Source organism: Tachysurus vachellii, chromosome 16, assembly GCF_030014155.1.
Source record: "Tachysurus vachellii isolate PV-2020 chromosome 16, HZAU_Pvac_v1, whole genome shotgun sequence".
In the NCBI taxonomy this organism is placed as follows: domain Eukaryota; kingdom Metazoa; phylum Chordata; class Actinopteri; order Siluriformes; family Bagridae; genus Tachysurus; species Tachysurus vachellii.
Window position 1 is genome coordinate 20,579,698 of NC_083475.1, and position 15,985 is coordinate 20,595,682.

At 39.3% G+C, this 15,985-nt stretch overlaps 1 protein-coding gene across 1 annotated transcript in view; it reads left to right on the plus strand.

Annotated features, from left to right (window-relative positions):
• Positions 1-12,214: 12,214 nt before the first annotated feature.
• The window catches only part of sox5 (SRY-box transcription factor 5), a 217,087-nt gene continuing 213,316 nt past the window's right edge, over positions 12,215-15,985 (plus strand). The window contains exons 1-2 of the mRNA XM_060889028.1: positions 12,215-12,420; positions 12,574-12,704. The gene's annotated coding sequence lies outside the window, so the exon portion shown is untranslated. The remainder of the gene's footprint in view (positions 12,421-12,573; positions 12,705-15,985) is intronic.

Genomic DNA, 15,985 nt, shown 5'->3' on the forward strand with positions numbered 1-15,985 from the left:
AGCAGGACACAAAGGACCTTATTCAGGACTCCACCCTCCCCCCCTTCAAAACACCCGACCTGTCTGACTCAGAGACTCGACCAGACACCGAACGCTGGCCTTGGCTCAAAATTACAACATTACTTTGTTAAGCCTGGAGCAAACATGAAGAGGTCCAGAGTCCTTGCAGCACCAGCACTTGAGGGAGTGCTGTTACAGGATAATAATCAACAGCCATATGGGGGAAGTGGTGGCTCAGTGGCTAAAGTGATCAAAAGGTTGTGAGTTCAAATCCCAGGACCAACAAGCTGCCACTACTCGGCCCCTGAGCAAGTAGTACATTTATGGCATTTCAAACTTCACACGTATCTCCAATCTGCAGGAACTTTACTTAACATTTATTACCATAGAGGTGACGATATTTTTTATTTATTATCATGTAAATTTACATTTATGGCATTTGGTATACGCCACTTATCGAGAGCAGCTTATCTCATTTTTACACAACTGAGCAATTGATGGTTAAGAGCCTTGACCTTTGGTGGACCTGGGATTCCAACACACAACTGATTAATAGTCTAAGACCTTAACCACTAGGCTTCCACAATCCCACATGAGCAAAGCCCTTAAACCCTCCAGGTTGTAGGTTATGGACCTTTACAACCTACAAGTATCTGATTTGCAGACACATCTGCATCTATCAGAAAAAATGAATCAACACCTTCTGACCAATCAGAGTCTGGAATTTCAAGAGCTTGAAAATCTTGTAGAAACTCTTCTACATTCTCTTTGTCCCAAATCCAAATCCTATTTATTCTCTCGAGACTCTTTCAGTCTAATTGTATGTTAATGTAACTCTGAGTAACGGCAACACAAACGGCTTTATTTTATTCCCCATGTTTGGCGACGTTCCTGAAGCCGGAGTGATGACTGCTCTGTTTTTCTCTCTCTCTCTCTCTCTCTCTCTCTCTCTCTCTCTCTCTCTCTCTCTCTCTCTGTCACCTGTCTCTCTCTCTCTCCCTCTCTCTCTCTCCCTCTGTCTCTCTCTCTCTCTGTCTCTCTGTCACCTGTCTCTCTCTCTCTCTCTCTCTCTCTCTCTCCCTCTCTCTCTCTCTCTCTCCCTCTCTCTCTCTCTCTCTCTCTCTCTCTCTCTCTCTCTCTCTGTCACCTGTCTCTCTCTCTCTCTCTCTCTCTCTCTCTCTCTCTCTCTCTCTCTCTCTCTCTCTCTGTCACCTGTCTCTCTCTCTCTCCCTCTCTCTCTCTCCCTCTGTCTCTCTCTCTCTCTGTCTCTCTGTCACCTGTCTCTCTCTCTCTCTCTCTCTCTCTCTCTCTCTCCCTCTCTCTCTCTCTCTCTCCCTCTCTCTCTCTCTCTCTCTCTCTCTCTCTCTCTCTCTCTCTGTCACCTGTCTCTCTCTCTCTCTCTCTCTCTCTCTCTCTCTCTCTCTCTCTCTCTCTCTCTCTCTCTCTCTCTCTCTCTCTCTCTCTCTCTCTCTCTCTCTCTCTCTCTCTCTCTGTCACCTGTCTCTCTCTCTCTCTCTCTCTCTCTCTCTCTCTGTCTCTCTCTCTCTCTCTCTCTCTCTCTCTCTCTCTCTCTCTCTCTCTCTCTCTCTCTCTCTGTCTCTCTCTCTCTCTCTCTCTCTCTCTCTCGCTCTCTCTCTCTCTATATCTCTCTCACTCACCTGTCTCTCTCTCTCTCTCTCTCTCTCTCTCTCTCTCTCTCTCTCTCTCTCTCTCTGTCTTTCTCTCTCTCTCTCTCTCTCTCTCTCTCCCTCTCTGTCTTTCTCCCTCTCTCTCTCTCCCTCTCTCTCCCTCTCTCTCTCTCTATTTCTCTCTCTGTCACCTGTCTCTCTCTCTCTCTCTCTCTCTCTCTCTCTCTCTCTCTCTCTCTCTCTCTCTCTCTCTCTGTCTTTCCCTCTCTCTCTCTCTCTCTCTCTCTCTCTCTCTCTCTCTCTCTCTCTCTCTCTCTCTCTCTCTCTCTCTCTCTCTCTCTCTCTCGCTCTCTCTCTCTATTTCTCTCTCTGTCACCTGTCTCTCTCTCTCTCTCTCTCTCTCTCTCTCTCTCTCTCTCTCTCTGTCTCTCTCTCTCTCTCTCTCTCTCTCTCTCTCTCTCTCTCTCTCTCTCTCTCTCTCTCTCTCTCTCTCTCTCTCTCTCTCTCTCTCTCTCTCTCTCTCTCTCTCTCTCCCCACACACACACATTTACACTGCGGTATGACAAACAAACCCGGTGGATGTTTACCCTAGGATAAAGTCAGATGGAACACTATATATAGTAAAGCCTGACTCACTCACTCGCACTTAATCGACAGATGTGGACTGTTAGGCCATTAATTATGCCAAGCTTTCTGTCAAATGAATCAGATGAAGGATTATACTGAGATTCTTTATAGGCCCACACAGTGGCAACACTTTATGCACAGACTTTGTTTTTTTTTTCTTCTCTGGAGGTGAAGATTCGCTCACATCTGAAATGCGCATGTTTAGCAATTGGCTTAGCTCGTCACTAACACGTTTACTTTCAGGCTCGTGACTTGACTCAGAATCTTATGTCTAGCGACTCAGAGTTTAAAGCTAATGACTCATAAAACTCAAGTAACTCAGGGGTAAAAAAAAAAAATCCGGGTCTCTTGCAGAAATAAGAAATATATATATATATATATATATATATATATATATATATATATATATATATATATATATATATATACGATGACCTTGAATGATTATAAAGATTCCTTACAGTATATTTTATCTGAATAGCAAATAAGGAATAAAGCAGATTTTATACGTAACGAAATGGTTTATTCTTCTTAAACCCCAGCAATCTGACGAGTTCGCATGAATTATTATTATTTCAGTGATTATTAACGTTCTGCCATAAAACCGATCTTGCAGAACAAACGATAAAGCCTAGAGACTTGAAGGTTTGAGGGAAGGTACAGTAATACTCCACAGGTCAACAACTACACCCTGATTGGCCACATGGTTCTTCAGAACTTTAGCAAATGTTTCTCAGATCCTCTTCCATCAGTCATGACCTGAAGGTACATGAGCAATTTTGGAACAGCACCACCAACTGGCCACAAGATACATACAGTAAAAACACATTTTTGCTTCTCGCTTCCGTATGACTTGTCTTTAGATTCAGTGAGAATGGCCACGTTGACCGTGTTGTGCGTCGGCCATTTTTAATTATGCTTTAAGAAAAACACACAAAACTCGGTAAATGTCATCGTTCCATCGCCAACTGAAGTTGCTAAATAATACATCATATCTTTTTACTCATTGACTTAAACTTAATATAATAATTACCTAAGTACATATTGTACACAAATATCTGTAGTGATGCATCACCTATACCACTGGCTTTAGGCTGCTAGCGTACTGTAGGATGCTAATATCAGCGATCTCTCAGACTCGTAGTCGACAAGTTAAACAAGAAATACAAAGCGCTATATGTTAAGAAGACCTTCTCCTGCATATATAACGATATCTGATCACTTAAACATCTGTCGTGTGCCACTGACACAAATCTTGCAGCCCCGGTTCTTTCTAAGAGGTTAATAGAAATGTTTCTGCCACAAAAGGCACTGTTACAAAGCACTGACGTGTCTGCATTGGAGATGGAAGTAAATATGTCTTCAAGGCCCTATTACATCCCCTCTGGGATGGCTGCAGACTGAAGGGTTATTTGGGAAAATTCCTGGGCATTTGTTCTCGAGTGGCTCCGCCAAAGAGCCGCATGTTGTGGCTAATGTTGGTGTGAAAGCCCGCAATCTGCCAAGAAAAGCCCGTTTTTGTGTGTGTGTGTGGGTCAGAAAGCCTGTCGGTATTATACCATGCGACGCTTTAAAGGCCACAAGGCCGCCAGCGCTGAGGGAAGCTTCGAATTACCGGTAAAAACCTGCTGAATGCAGGAATTGGTTTGAAAGGAATGATCAAATGTTGTTATTATCCCATTCAGCCCGGATGTGTGATAGGAAAATGATTGTATGGCTGCATGTAAACGTACAAAACAAAGTGGCAAAGCTGGTGACAAAATGTGAATAGGTGAGGAGAAAAATATCAGTGTGCGCACGTTTGGTCCGTAAACAGAGGTCACGTTTATCGCACCCATGTAAGCCAGTGAATGTACCAGTTTGTGTGTGTGTGTGTGTGTGTGTGTGTAAACAGGCATGCTATTTAAAGTCACACAAGCAGACTGCCCGACTAGCTCAGTTCCGACAGGTTCGTATTCAGCTCTATATTAAGGATACAGGGACCGGTGGCTTTTCTCGGAAAAACACGATATCCCACGAGACGGACAAAGTGCCGAGCTCTACCTGGAACAATATCCACGCCCGCTTACGTCCATGATATCAGCTGCAGGAAGTCCTATGCAGCCACTTCCTGTTGAGCTCAGGAACAATGGCCATTGTCCCCACTGATACGGAGTGACCTCATCTCGTACCGTCGAGCCGCAGCGCCCATAAATCGTCCACCTTCGACCAGTTCGGATGCTGAAAGATTAACAACATCACGGCGCCTCGATCAGCCAAAACAAAAACAACACAAACAACAACAACAACAAAAAAAAAACAATAATTATGTAAAAAAAAAAAAAAAACAGGCTGAGAAGCTATTTTCTCCCTTGAGGATTAGCAGACGTTTGCAGGATTTGTTCCAACTTTTAAAATATTGGCACCCTCCTTAAAAAATATATATATTACTAACACATTTAACAAGTCATCTAGTAGCTTAAGGTGGTTAGGGAGGTTAAGGTGGTGGCCCACTGATTAAAGGGTTGTAAGTACAAATCGTGGCTCAACCATGCATCCACTGCTGGGCCCTTGAGCAAGGCCCTTAATCCTCATTTGCAGGCTTGTATAAAAATAAGATTAAATGTAAGTCAGTCCAGATAAATTTCGCCTGCCACATGCTGTAAATGTACATTTAAAGGTGCCCTTCCACACAAAACCGTTTTTACTTGTATTTTTTGATATGTGTTAGGTCCATATGTGTTTGTGTTGTGTTGTGAATGTGAACACGAACTGCTACCTCCCCGGTCAGTTCTAGCCACTTAAAAGAAATAAGGGGAGAAATCAGGTCAGTTAGAAAAGCTGGTCACTCTGACGTCAGAGTGACTGAGCTCATTACTATTCATGAGCTCTCCCACTTGAGACCGCGCCCCCAGAATTCGTGTAGCTCAGTGAGTTTCCTATACAGCAAAGATGGCTGAACGTCAACGGGCTTGTGAAGAAGCCGTTCTGCCGCAATTCAAGGTGATTGTAAACAAATTTCCTCTAGCCTAGGTTACTTATTGCGCTGGGTGAATGAATAGTCATGCTCTCATATCCTAGCGGTTAGCCAATCGGAGCCAAGCAGCATAGCTCATTTGAATATTCATGAGAACTGGTGCAAATCGAGCTGAGTCTTCCTGCAGGCTTTCTATACCACACTAGAATGGCTTGAAACAAGGTAAACTTCAGACATTACCACAAAAGTAATGTAATACAGGTGTGGCAGGGCATCTTTAAACGATAATAAAAAAAATGGTTACCTCTATGTTAATACATGTTAAGTAAGTTTCCTCTAGATTAGAGACATGTGTAGAGGTTCCTGAACCGGTCCGATGTTCCTGCAGAACATTTCCAACTAGGGTTGTGTATAAGGACTGCTTTCTTCGATTCAGATAACAATATAGAGGTTTTTATCTAGTCATAATAGTGTGAAGTGAAGCAGTGAAGGTGGTTGATAAATCACAACTAAATCACTGCATCACTTTTTCTTAGCATGACCTTCTTTTCCCTTTACGATACTCCATCCTGCATGAAGGTCATAGATCAGAGGTCAGAACCCGATCAGAAAAGGCAGAACCCGAGGTGCAATGAAACTGGCACCTACACCAGCCATTAGATATCATTAGATATTAGATAAGTTGCAATTCGTAATAAGTTTTTTCTTTCTTTACGAATATATTAATCTTTTAATCAGTCAAAGAAAGTCTTGTATACTTTCTTTGACTGTTTGTTTAGCTAACTTTACATAATTATGTTAATTAATAAGATATTATTCTCTCATTTTTTGGACACATTGTTGTGTTTTTTGATCTGAAAAAACCATGAAAACGCATAAAAAATTAATTAGAGATACTGTAATTAATGACAAATAATCTGTAGGTACCGTACGCAACCGGCTACTGTTGTCAAATGAAATATAAATAAAAATAATAAATATTATTTATAATTACTTTATTATCATAAATAATTTTGATAATTATTAAAATTATTATTATCAGAAATTGCGTTTGTAAAGTAAGAACATAATAAAATATTAATAAGCAAAAATTCTCAAATGATATGAAAACACAATCATCGTGATTTATTTGTCAGTTTATATCTTTATATAGATTTTTCCAGCTCAGTCAAACGATTGTTTTTTCTAACTTGACATAAAAATGTGAAAGGAAAACCTGAAAGTTTTATTTGTATCGTTTCCACTTCGAGAGTCATTATTAATAAAAATCTTAAAAAAGATCTTTTGTAAAAAAAAAAAAAAAAAAAAAAAAAGATGTCCTTAAACACAATGATATTATTAAACGTTTTCTGAAAACTGTCTTAAATTTAGTCTTTTTGTCTGTTTGCATTTTGAATTGAAATTGTGTGTGTGTGTGTGTGTGTGTGTGTGTGTGTGTGTGTGTGTGTGTGTGTGTGGTGTGACGTTTTGACATCACTGTTGTAAGGCATAGGGCTGTCTTGGCAGCTTGTGTGTGTGTGTGTGTGTGTGTGTGTGTGTGTGTGTGTGTGTGTGTTCCTGTTAAACTGAGCGCGTGCATGAACGTGTATGCGTTTGCTGTCGGCTTTACTTATTCTTCCCTGACTCCATCGAGAGATGCATTTTCCCCTTCTTAAGTAATAAAGCTTTAAGCAGACAGATGTAAGCTGGGGACGGAACACATACGTATTAAACATTTCACACGCTGTTGGATAAGAGCTGACGATCCACTGACTGCTTCTGCATCCACTTTTAACCCAAACCCCACCAGAGGTAATCATTAATCACACTTTCTCTGCTGAGGGTTGAGAACAGATCGTCTGTCTGCACACGGTATTGTGAGACACAATAATCCGTACAGGAGAAGACGCAGAGCCGTGCGGCGACGATCACATCAACATACAGTACATCAGATCTGAACTGACACAACTGAAACGGATAACTAACTGTCTACAAGATTCTTAAATAAATTCATTGCAATTCATGTCCATGTTATATGTTTGTGGACATACATATATATTATATTATATAGAGTACAAATATAGGGGAGCACGGTGGCTTAGTGGTTAGCACTTCGCCTCACACCTCCAGGGTCGGGGTTCGATTCCCACCTCCACCTTGTGTGTGTGGAGTTTGCATGTTCTCCCCGTGCCTCGGGGGTTTCCTCCGGGTACTCCGGTTTCCTCCCCCGGTCCAAAGACATGCATGGTAGGTTGATTGGCATCTCTGGAAAATTGTCCATAGTGTGTGATTGCGTGAGTGAATGAGAGTGTGTGTGTGTGCCCTGCGATGGGTTGGCACTCCGTCCAGGGTGTATCCTGCCTTGATGCCCGATGACACCTGAGATAGGCACAGGCTCCCCGTGACCCGAGGTAGTTCAGATAAGCGGTAGAAGATGAGTGAGTGAGAGTGAGTATAAATATAAATATAAATATATATATATACTGTATGTATTTACATGACACATCAATACACCTCTGATAATTTTTCTTTCAAATCAAATCACTTCTATATTCAATTCAATTCAATTGTAATTCTGTTATGTACAGCGCTATTAACAATGGACATTGTCTCAAAGCAGCTTTACAGAACATTAACGTCATGATGATGAATGTTAGACTTATATTTGAATGTGTGTGTATTTATTCCCAGTGGTCAAGCCTGAAGTGTCAGTGGAGACTGAATATCTATGTCTGTTCACCCATATTTTTATATCTATTGGATTTAAATCTATTTTTTATCAAATTTTATATGTATTGGATAAAATACAGCGACTTTCACACACAAATACTTTACAAGCATATTTTAAAGCATATATTTTATACATATAAAGCATATATATGTATGTATGTATGTATGTATGTATGTATGTATGTATGTATGTATGTATGTATGTGTATGATATTTTAGATGCAAACATTTCCAGTAGTAACATACTTTTCCAAACCCAATTCCAGTTTCCCACCATTTCATTCAGGATTTGAACAAATCTCTAATTAGAATATAAAAAAATGTCTAATTACATTTTGAAAACACTTTTTAAATCAAAAGAAATAAATAATCAACTTTCCATCATACGCCGTTTCCTGCTTCCTTCCTGTGTGCGGTATTTTTGGTTTTCATACTTCCTCCTCATTCAGGTTCACGACGCTGATGAAAACCACACCAAAAACTTTTTAAAAATAATAAATGTTGTAGCTGTAATGTTGAAACACATCCACATGATAGTAGATATAGAGTAGAGTTAGTGTCTGTGTATTTAGTACCTTGTGACTTGTGGTATATTAGTTTACAGCGGTGTACTGATTTAGTATATTATTATATAATGTCATTACTTTCATGTGGTGTTTGGTGCTGCATTGATCTAATATACAGTTTTTATATATATATATATATATATATATATATATATATATATATATATATATATATATATATATATATAACACCTGATACTACTGTAATAAACACATTAATATACTAAAACACCTGATACTACTGTAATAAACACATTAATATACTAAAGGTGTTTTAGTATATTAATGTGTTTATTACAGTAGTATCAGGTGTTTTAGTATTTGACGGGTTAAGTATATATTTTTATTAGTAGTAGAATTAAGGGCATATTTTACAACAGTAATATGTTGGTGTAATTTTTTACCATACTGTTAGTAAAGCAGAGCTTAGTATAATAGTATGCTGCACCATATTATTTTGAAGTATATGGTGTTAGTGTGTTATACTGATTTGGACATAGTTTAGAACACTAGTATGGTGGTGTAATAGTTTATCATACAGGTCATTACCGTACTGTTTAGTATGGTAGTATAATGTGGAGCATGATGTTTAGTACACTGTTCAGTACAGTGGTGTTTAGTGTAGTCCATAAGTTACTGTTTGGTATGGTAGTACTGTATAATATGGTATTTCACTGTTTCATATATTTTTATTTCAGTATGTAGTATTTAGTGCCATGATATGTTGCACTCATTGGCTTATTCTGTCTAGAACAGTTTAGTATGGTCACTTCTGTATATAGTTTTTAGTCCAAAAGTATGATGTGGTACTAAAATGGACATACTATAAGGTTTGTTATTGAAGTATGCAGTGCTGTACTATTTTGTAGTAATATTTAATTTACATATTTCTGGACATAGATGTATAATAAGATCTGTTTAATATTGTAGCCTCATGTGTTGTACTTATTTATATGCTGTTTTAAAGTGTCTATTAATGTATTGTTACTGTATACAGTATTATATTGTGGTGTGCTGTTTAATAGTATGGTAATTATGCTAGTTATTAAATAAGTATGGCAGTATTTAATACTGTAGTGTACTGTTTAATAATACTTTTTAGTGAAGTAGTCGTATGTGGTACAGTTTGGGAATACTGTATAACACAGTAGTATTTTGTGGTGTACAGTTTGGAAATACTGTATAACACAGTAGTATTTTGTGGTGTACAGTTTGGAAATACTGTGGTGTACAGTTTGGGAATACTGTGGTGTACAGTTTGGGAATACTGTGGTGTACAGTTTGGGAATACTGTGGTGTACAGTTTGGGAATACTGTATAACACAGTAGTATTTTGTGGTTTACAGGTTGGGAATATTGTGTTGTACAGTTTGGGAATACTGTATAACACAGTAGTATTTTGTAGTGTACAGTTTGGGAATATTGTATAACACAGTAGTATTTTGTAGTGTACAGTTTGGGAATACTTTTTTGTACAGTGTTACAGTGTAGTGTACTGTTAATATATACTGTTTGGGAATACTATGTAACAGTAGTATATTATGGCGTACAGTTTGGGAATACTGTTTAGTACAGTAGTATTTTGTATATACTGTATTATAATACTGTAATATACCGTGTTGTACTGTATTTATGTATTAGAATAATACTTTATTATTTAGTCTAGTATAGAAAAATTATTAGTATATCATATTATGCTATTTCACATACCCCTTAGTACAGTCTAATGTGTTTAATATAGTATCCTGAGGTAGTATTAAGATGGTTGCATGTATAGTATCGTTTAGTTTGAGTGTTCTATGGAGCTCGGCATTGATCTGCAGTAGCACGGATTTACCGCTAGAGGGCGAATCTGTCCGTTATCTTTCACTTCAAAGTCTAGAGCTGTCAAGCACATGATGTTTGAAAAGACACACACACACACACACACACACACGCACACACACAAGTGCGTTTGTGATTAAACACACCACATGTCAGGTTGTACATGCGCATGAATTTATGTAATATGTTAACTCTGGCACCTGGATGGTGTGTGCGTGTGTGTGTGTGTGTGTGTGTGTGTATGTGTGTATGTGTGTGTGTGTGTGTGTGGTGAATGATGGGTAAACCGGGCTGTTTAGCTCATTGACAACCTTTCAGCTGTTCCTGTGAAGAGCGGAGATGAGAAACATGTGTCCCAGTAACTTGACTTGTATTTTGTTGAACAGACAGTTTGAGGAGGAGAATCTATGTGCTGTTGGTGTTGGTGCGCATCAGCCTCAGTGTGTTTAAGGCATGGTGATGGACACATATTTTTGTATATGGTTGCACAAACACTCAATATAATATAATATAATATAATATAATATAATATAATATAATATAATATAATATAATATAATATAAAACGTGCAGATTTGATGCTTTCGTTCAGATAATAAAGCATTCATGTTTTTGGATGCTTTAGTGTTAATAAAACATAAAGGACTGGACTGTAACACGTGTAAAACCTAATTAAATGCTTAAGTAATCTTTATTGTCGGGTGTATTTACAATGTGTTTGGCATTTCAACTCTGGATTGATTTGCACTTCAATAAATCCTGTAGATGTATTGACTTGTCAGGTCACAGACTGGTCTCGTTAATGCCAAGACACTTTGTGTTGAACAAAACCAAGCTTTAATCATCATTCAGCATGAATTACTCCAGACATTAACTTTACTACATTGTAAAGTGAAATGCTGTCAAATAAACCATCGGCTTATTGATTATTTATTATAGAACTGAAATATATCATAAGCAGGATATTTAAGAGAAAATAAACCCCTAGGGATTTTTGTGTATGGGTGTACACACACTCCATATAATATAATATAATATAATATAATATAATATAATATAATATAATATAATATAATATAATTTCCCAGTGATTTAAATCCTGGATGAAATCGAGGGCCTTTAATAAAGATCAGAGGGGACAGAATCAGTGCTGAAGTTTTGATCAGGACACGATATGAGATCTTAAATCACTGATTAAATGACACGATATCGAGCTAAATGATCGCTGCGTGTGGGAGCGCGCACGCGTACACGCGCCTGACGGAGGCGTGATGCCCTGACGGTCACGCGCTGTTACTCCGTCGCACGAATAGTTTAGGAGACGGAGGCGCGGGTGCGCACGAGTGCAAGCACCTGCGCACAGGTAGACACACACACACACACACACACACACACACTCGAGCAAGTGAGACGGATGATAGAGCACGCGACAACGTCCCTGTTATTGCTGTTGACATTTCGACACTTGCAGGAGAGAGAGAGAGAGAGAGAGAGAGAGAGAGAGAGAGAGAGAGAGAGAGAGAGAGAGAGAGATGAAGGGATGAAGGGATTGAGGAGGAGAGAAATAGCGGATAGATAGATAGATAGATAGATAGATAGATAGATAGATAGATAGATAGATAGATAGATAAAAAAGACTGACAGACAGACAGACAGAGAGAGAGAGCGCGTTTACGCAAACCTGTGCGCTCGCACTATTAGACGTCCCGTGATGTGACATATTCTCTCTCTCTCTCTCTCTCTCTCTCTCTCTCTCTCTCTCTCTCTCTCTCTCTCTCTGTGTGTGTATTTGTCCCCCTCCCTCCCACGCCACCAAATCTATCCATCTCTCTCTCTCTCTCTCTCTCTCTCTCTCTCTCTCTCTCTCTCTCCCTCTCTCTCCCTGCACGCGGAGTAACTCTCTCCAGTGTAAGTTTTTTTTGGGGGAAAAAGAAAAGCTGGACTTTGGATAAGAGTTTCAGCGCGTGTTATTTGTGCAGCGCGGTGTCCGGTGTCCGGATGTTTCCGGTGATGTTGTGAGCTGTCCGTGCTTCTGTTCCATCTGTGTGTTACTATACATTTTTTTCCCTTTTTGTGGTTTATTTTTTCACCCTTCGCTAAACGTCGCAGGTAACCGGGACTCGACTCTCTACGGGCGCGCTCTCCACACCAATAACAATCCTTCTCCTCCTCCCTCTGGAGTCCTTCCCTTCGCCTTGTGTAATTTGCTCTCGTGTGTGTGTGTGTGTGTGTGTGTGTGTGTGTGTGTGTGTGTGTGTGAAGCAGAGAGCAGCCCGATGACCAGTCCGGAGATTTCACCTCATCCCTGAGCGCGCAGACAAAAAAAGACATTCTCCACTCCACACTCCACATTCTGCGGCTCTTCTCCTGCGGATAAACCGTGCAGCTGTTCGGTAAGTGACAGACTCACATAGTGACTGAACTTCATGCACGTGTACCGACTTCAACCGCGTGTGCGTGAGCGCGTTAGCGGAGCTCTTACGCGTTCCCGAGACCATGCCGATGACAATCTCTCTCTCTCTCTCTCTCTCTCTCTCTCTCTCTCTCTCTCTCTCTCTCTCTCTCTGTGTGTGTGTGTGTGTGTGTGTGTGTGTTTCAATATCAGAGGTGTACAGTTGCCTACATTTTATGCTAATTGGTCATGCGCACATTTTCGGAATTATGTCTGCAGTCATACAGCTGTTGTTTATTTTATTTTATTATTCTATTTTATTTAGCTGTTTTTTTTATTACCTGCTGCGTGGAATCATTTAATTCTTATTATTTTTTTTTTACTTTTTTTTTTTTTTTTTTTTATGAAATGATTCCTAAATGTTTTTATATCAAATGAGTGAAATGAAATTTCAGCTTTTAAATAACCAAGAAAAATAAAATAAGTTTCAATAAAGAATGCAGATTTTATTACAAGATTTTAAATGATAATGTATAAGAATCTGGTTCACTTCTGAAGATTTGTAATGAGCAAATTCATGTTGCGTTCACAAATACGACCAGAAAGAAAGAAAAAAACAAGACTATTAATATAAATATTAATTAAAGATTTTTCACTTGAATTGATTCACCTGCACGACTACAGAAAGGAAGCTTTTGTCATATCAAAAAGTGAAACCTCACTGCAAACATACACAATTTCTTACTTGTATATTTATTAGTGTGTTAAAAAGCCATTTTTCTGTCTTCCGACAATTTTAGTATTTTACTGATGTAATAATCAGTTTTTTGCTTATTATGTCTTACACTTATACATCTTTCTTATTAGTCGGGGTTAAATACTGAAATATAACATTCTCTCTATCATTTCTCTCAACTTGAAGTGTGTTCTTCATTAACTAGCTGTGCGTGTGTTGTGTATGTGTGTGTGTGTGTGTGTGTGTGTGCGTGTGTGTGTGTGTGTGTGAGGGAGAGAGAGTCTTCTGTCATTATTATATTTCTCTAAATATATTACATTTACCTAAATACTTCACCAGACTGAATCTGAGTCTCGTATTTGCTCGTCCAGTCTTTCACCCAGGGCAAAAAACAAGAAACATGATTTGGTATTTATCCGTCTGTCGTTAGTTTCTTTTCTATGTTTAAACTCCCCTCGAGAAGTGTTTCGTTTGTAGATATTTTCTCAGTAGGAGTCATTTAGGCAGCGCTGCCGGTGTGGTGTTTATCTCTGGCTAAAATCAGGGATTGGTTTCCGAGAGTAGGGAAGGAGAAATACTTGGACTCTCTCTCACTCTCTCTCTCTCTCTCTCTCTCTCTCTCTCTCTCTCTCTCTCATTTTCTCTGTGTTTGTCGTTATCTTTCACTCAATTGCACTTTATCAGACATTTCAGTTTCTACTCCGAATCCTGATGAACGCAGACCGTAATAACGACCAGTTTAAACCAGTAACGCTTCAGACGACGCTTCTGTTTCCTTCACTTCTCATTTATTAACCTGACACATGTTCATTAAATTTTTCCAACAGCAGCTCTGACAGTAGAGCAGCTGCAAATCACAGGTTTCTCTTAATGCGCTTGTTCTAATACGTTATCGTTTCTATAGTAACAGCTCATTCTCAGGAACGTGTACTGTACGGATGATGTTCCACGTACGAACGGCTTCATATAAAAAAATCATCTATACGGTACGTTCTAAAAGATATCTTTTATATCGGTCTTAAAAAGACGAAAGATTCCTTTCCCTTCCTCGAGTTCATTGTAAAGTTCTAGCGGTAAAATATTCACTCTTGCTGATGTCAGTGTTGCTTTTGGACACCATCAGTAGACCATTGCTGGTGAACCTGAGCTGAGGTTCAGATCTGCGAAAGCTCAAACTGTTGCTGTAAATGTGTGTGATGTGTGTTTTCTGCTTCTCGTTTATTATTATTATCTAAAACCAGAAGTCATTTTCTTCTGCCATGATGTACTGTAACTGAGCAAGTTATTACATGATCAGAAAGCTTTTGTCTACCTGTCTGAGGTCCTGCTAGATGTAGGAGGAGATTGTTCCTCAGTATTATTCAGTTTCTAATGACTTTACACATTCCTCAACCGTATTACCGTTGTGTCTGAGACGAGACGTGCGGCTGCGTGTCGTCGACATGGAAATAAAAGCTGATCTGACATTCACACTGACTACAGATAAAGCGACAGTTTTATTGGATTTCATTTATTCCATGATATCCATAGAAAAATTCATACGACTGGCTTGAACGAATCCTCGGACCGACGCTGCGGCACATTTGGTCCTACGACTTTTGGTCCTATTTTGTCGAGTGGCATTATGAAGAAAAATAAAGCTTTGCAGGAGGTCCCAGAGATCGGTGGCAACTCTGCTTTTGTCTGCCTACCATCACGCTTATTTATCTGTACTTGCTTTCAGTGGAGTTCTTGACTCAAGTCTATAAGATCCACGTGACTTTATTCACTGTGTAATGAATGCTGTATGGGCATCGTTTATTCATGTAATGTTAAAATAAGGTCGTCTGGTATCTGAGGGTTCAGTCAGGGCTGGAAAGTCAGCATCGTATCAGACAACAGAAGAGAGTAAGAAATCAGAATATTACATTTACAGCATTTGGCAGACACTATTATACAGAGCGACTTACATATCGTCGCTGTCAGGCGGAAACCTCGTATGTCCAAATTTGGTCAATTTCATATTTTTTCACATATCGATGCTATTGGTCAGTCCCCATGTGGGTCTGTTATTTTTACAAGTTATTAACCAATCTAAAGTCTTGAAAATAGCTTGAGCGCAAATCTCATAACTCCATTGGACACTTCAACTGTCCACCTCTTCCTCACTCCGCCGGAGAGCTTCACGGCATATTTCTCCTCAAGAAGAGTCGCAACGAATCAACACGTCTTCTGAGGTAAATGTCTTCAAAACACTGGGCTCAAAGAAAAAAAATCTTGACCCCCGCTAGTTCTGGTGCTCGTCTGAGGACAGGAATTTAGCGCAAGACAATCCACTGCAACGCGGACTAAACCCTGTGCACTGCAGATAAGGTACGGCGTTTTTTTAATTTCCTGAAAAATAACGGTTTTGGAGATACGAGGATTCTGCCTGACAGCGACGATATGATCTCATGTTATACAGTATAAAGTTCTATCTATCTATCTATCTATCTATCTATCTATCTATCTATCTATCTATCTATCTATCTATCTATCTATCTATATCAGGGCACCCCCAGCTAGCC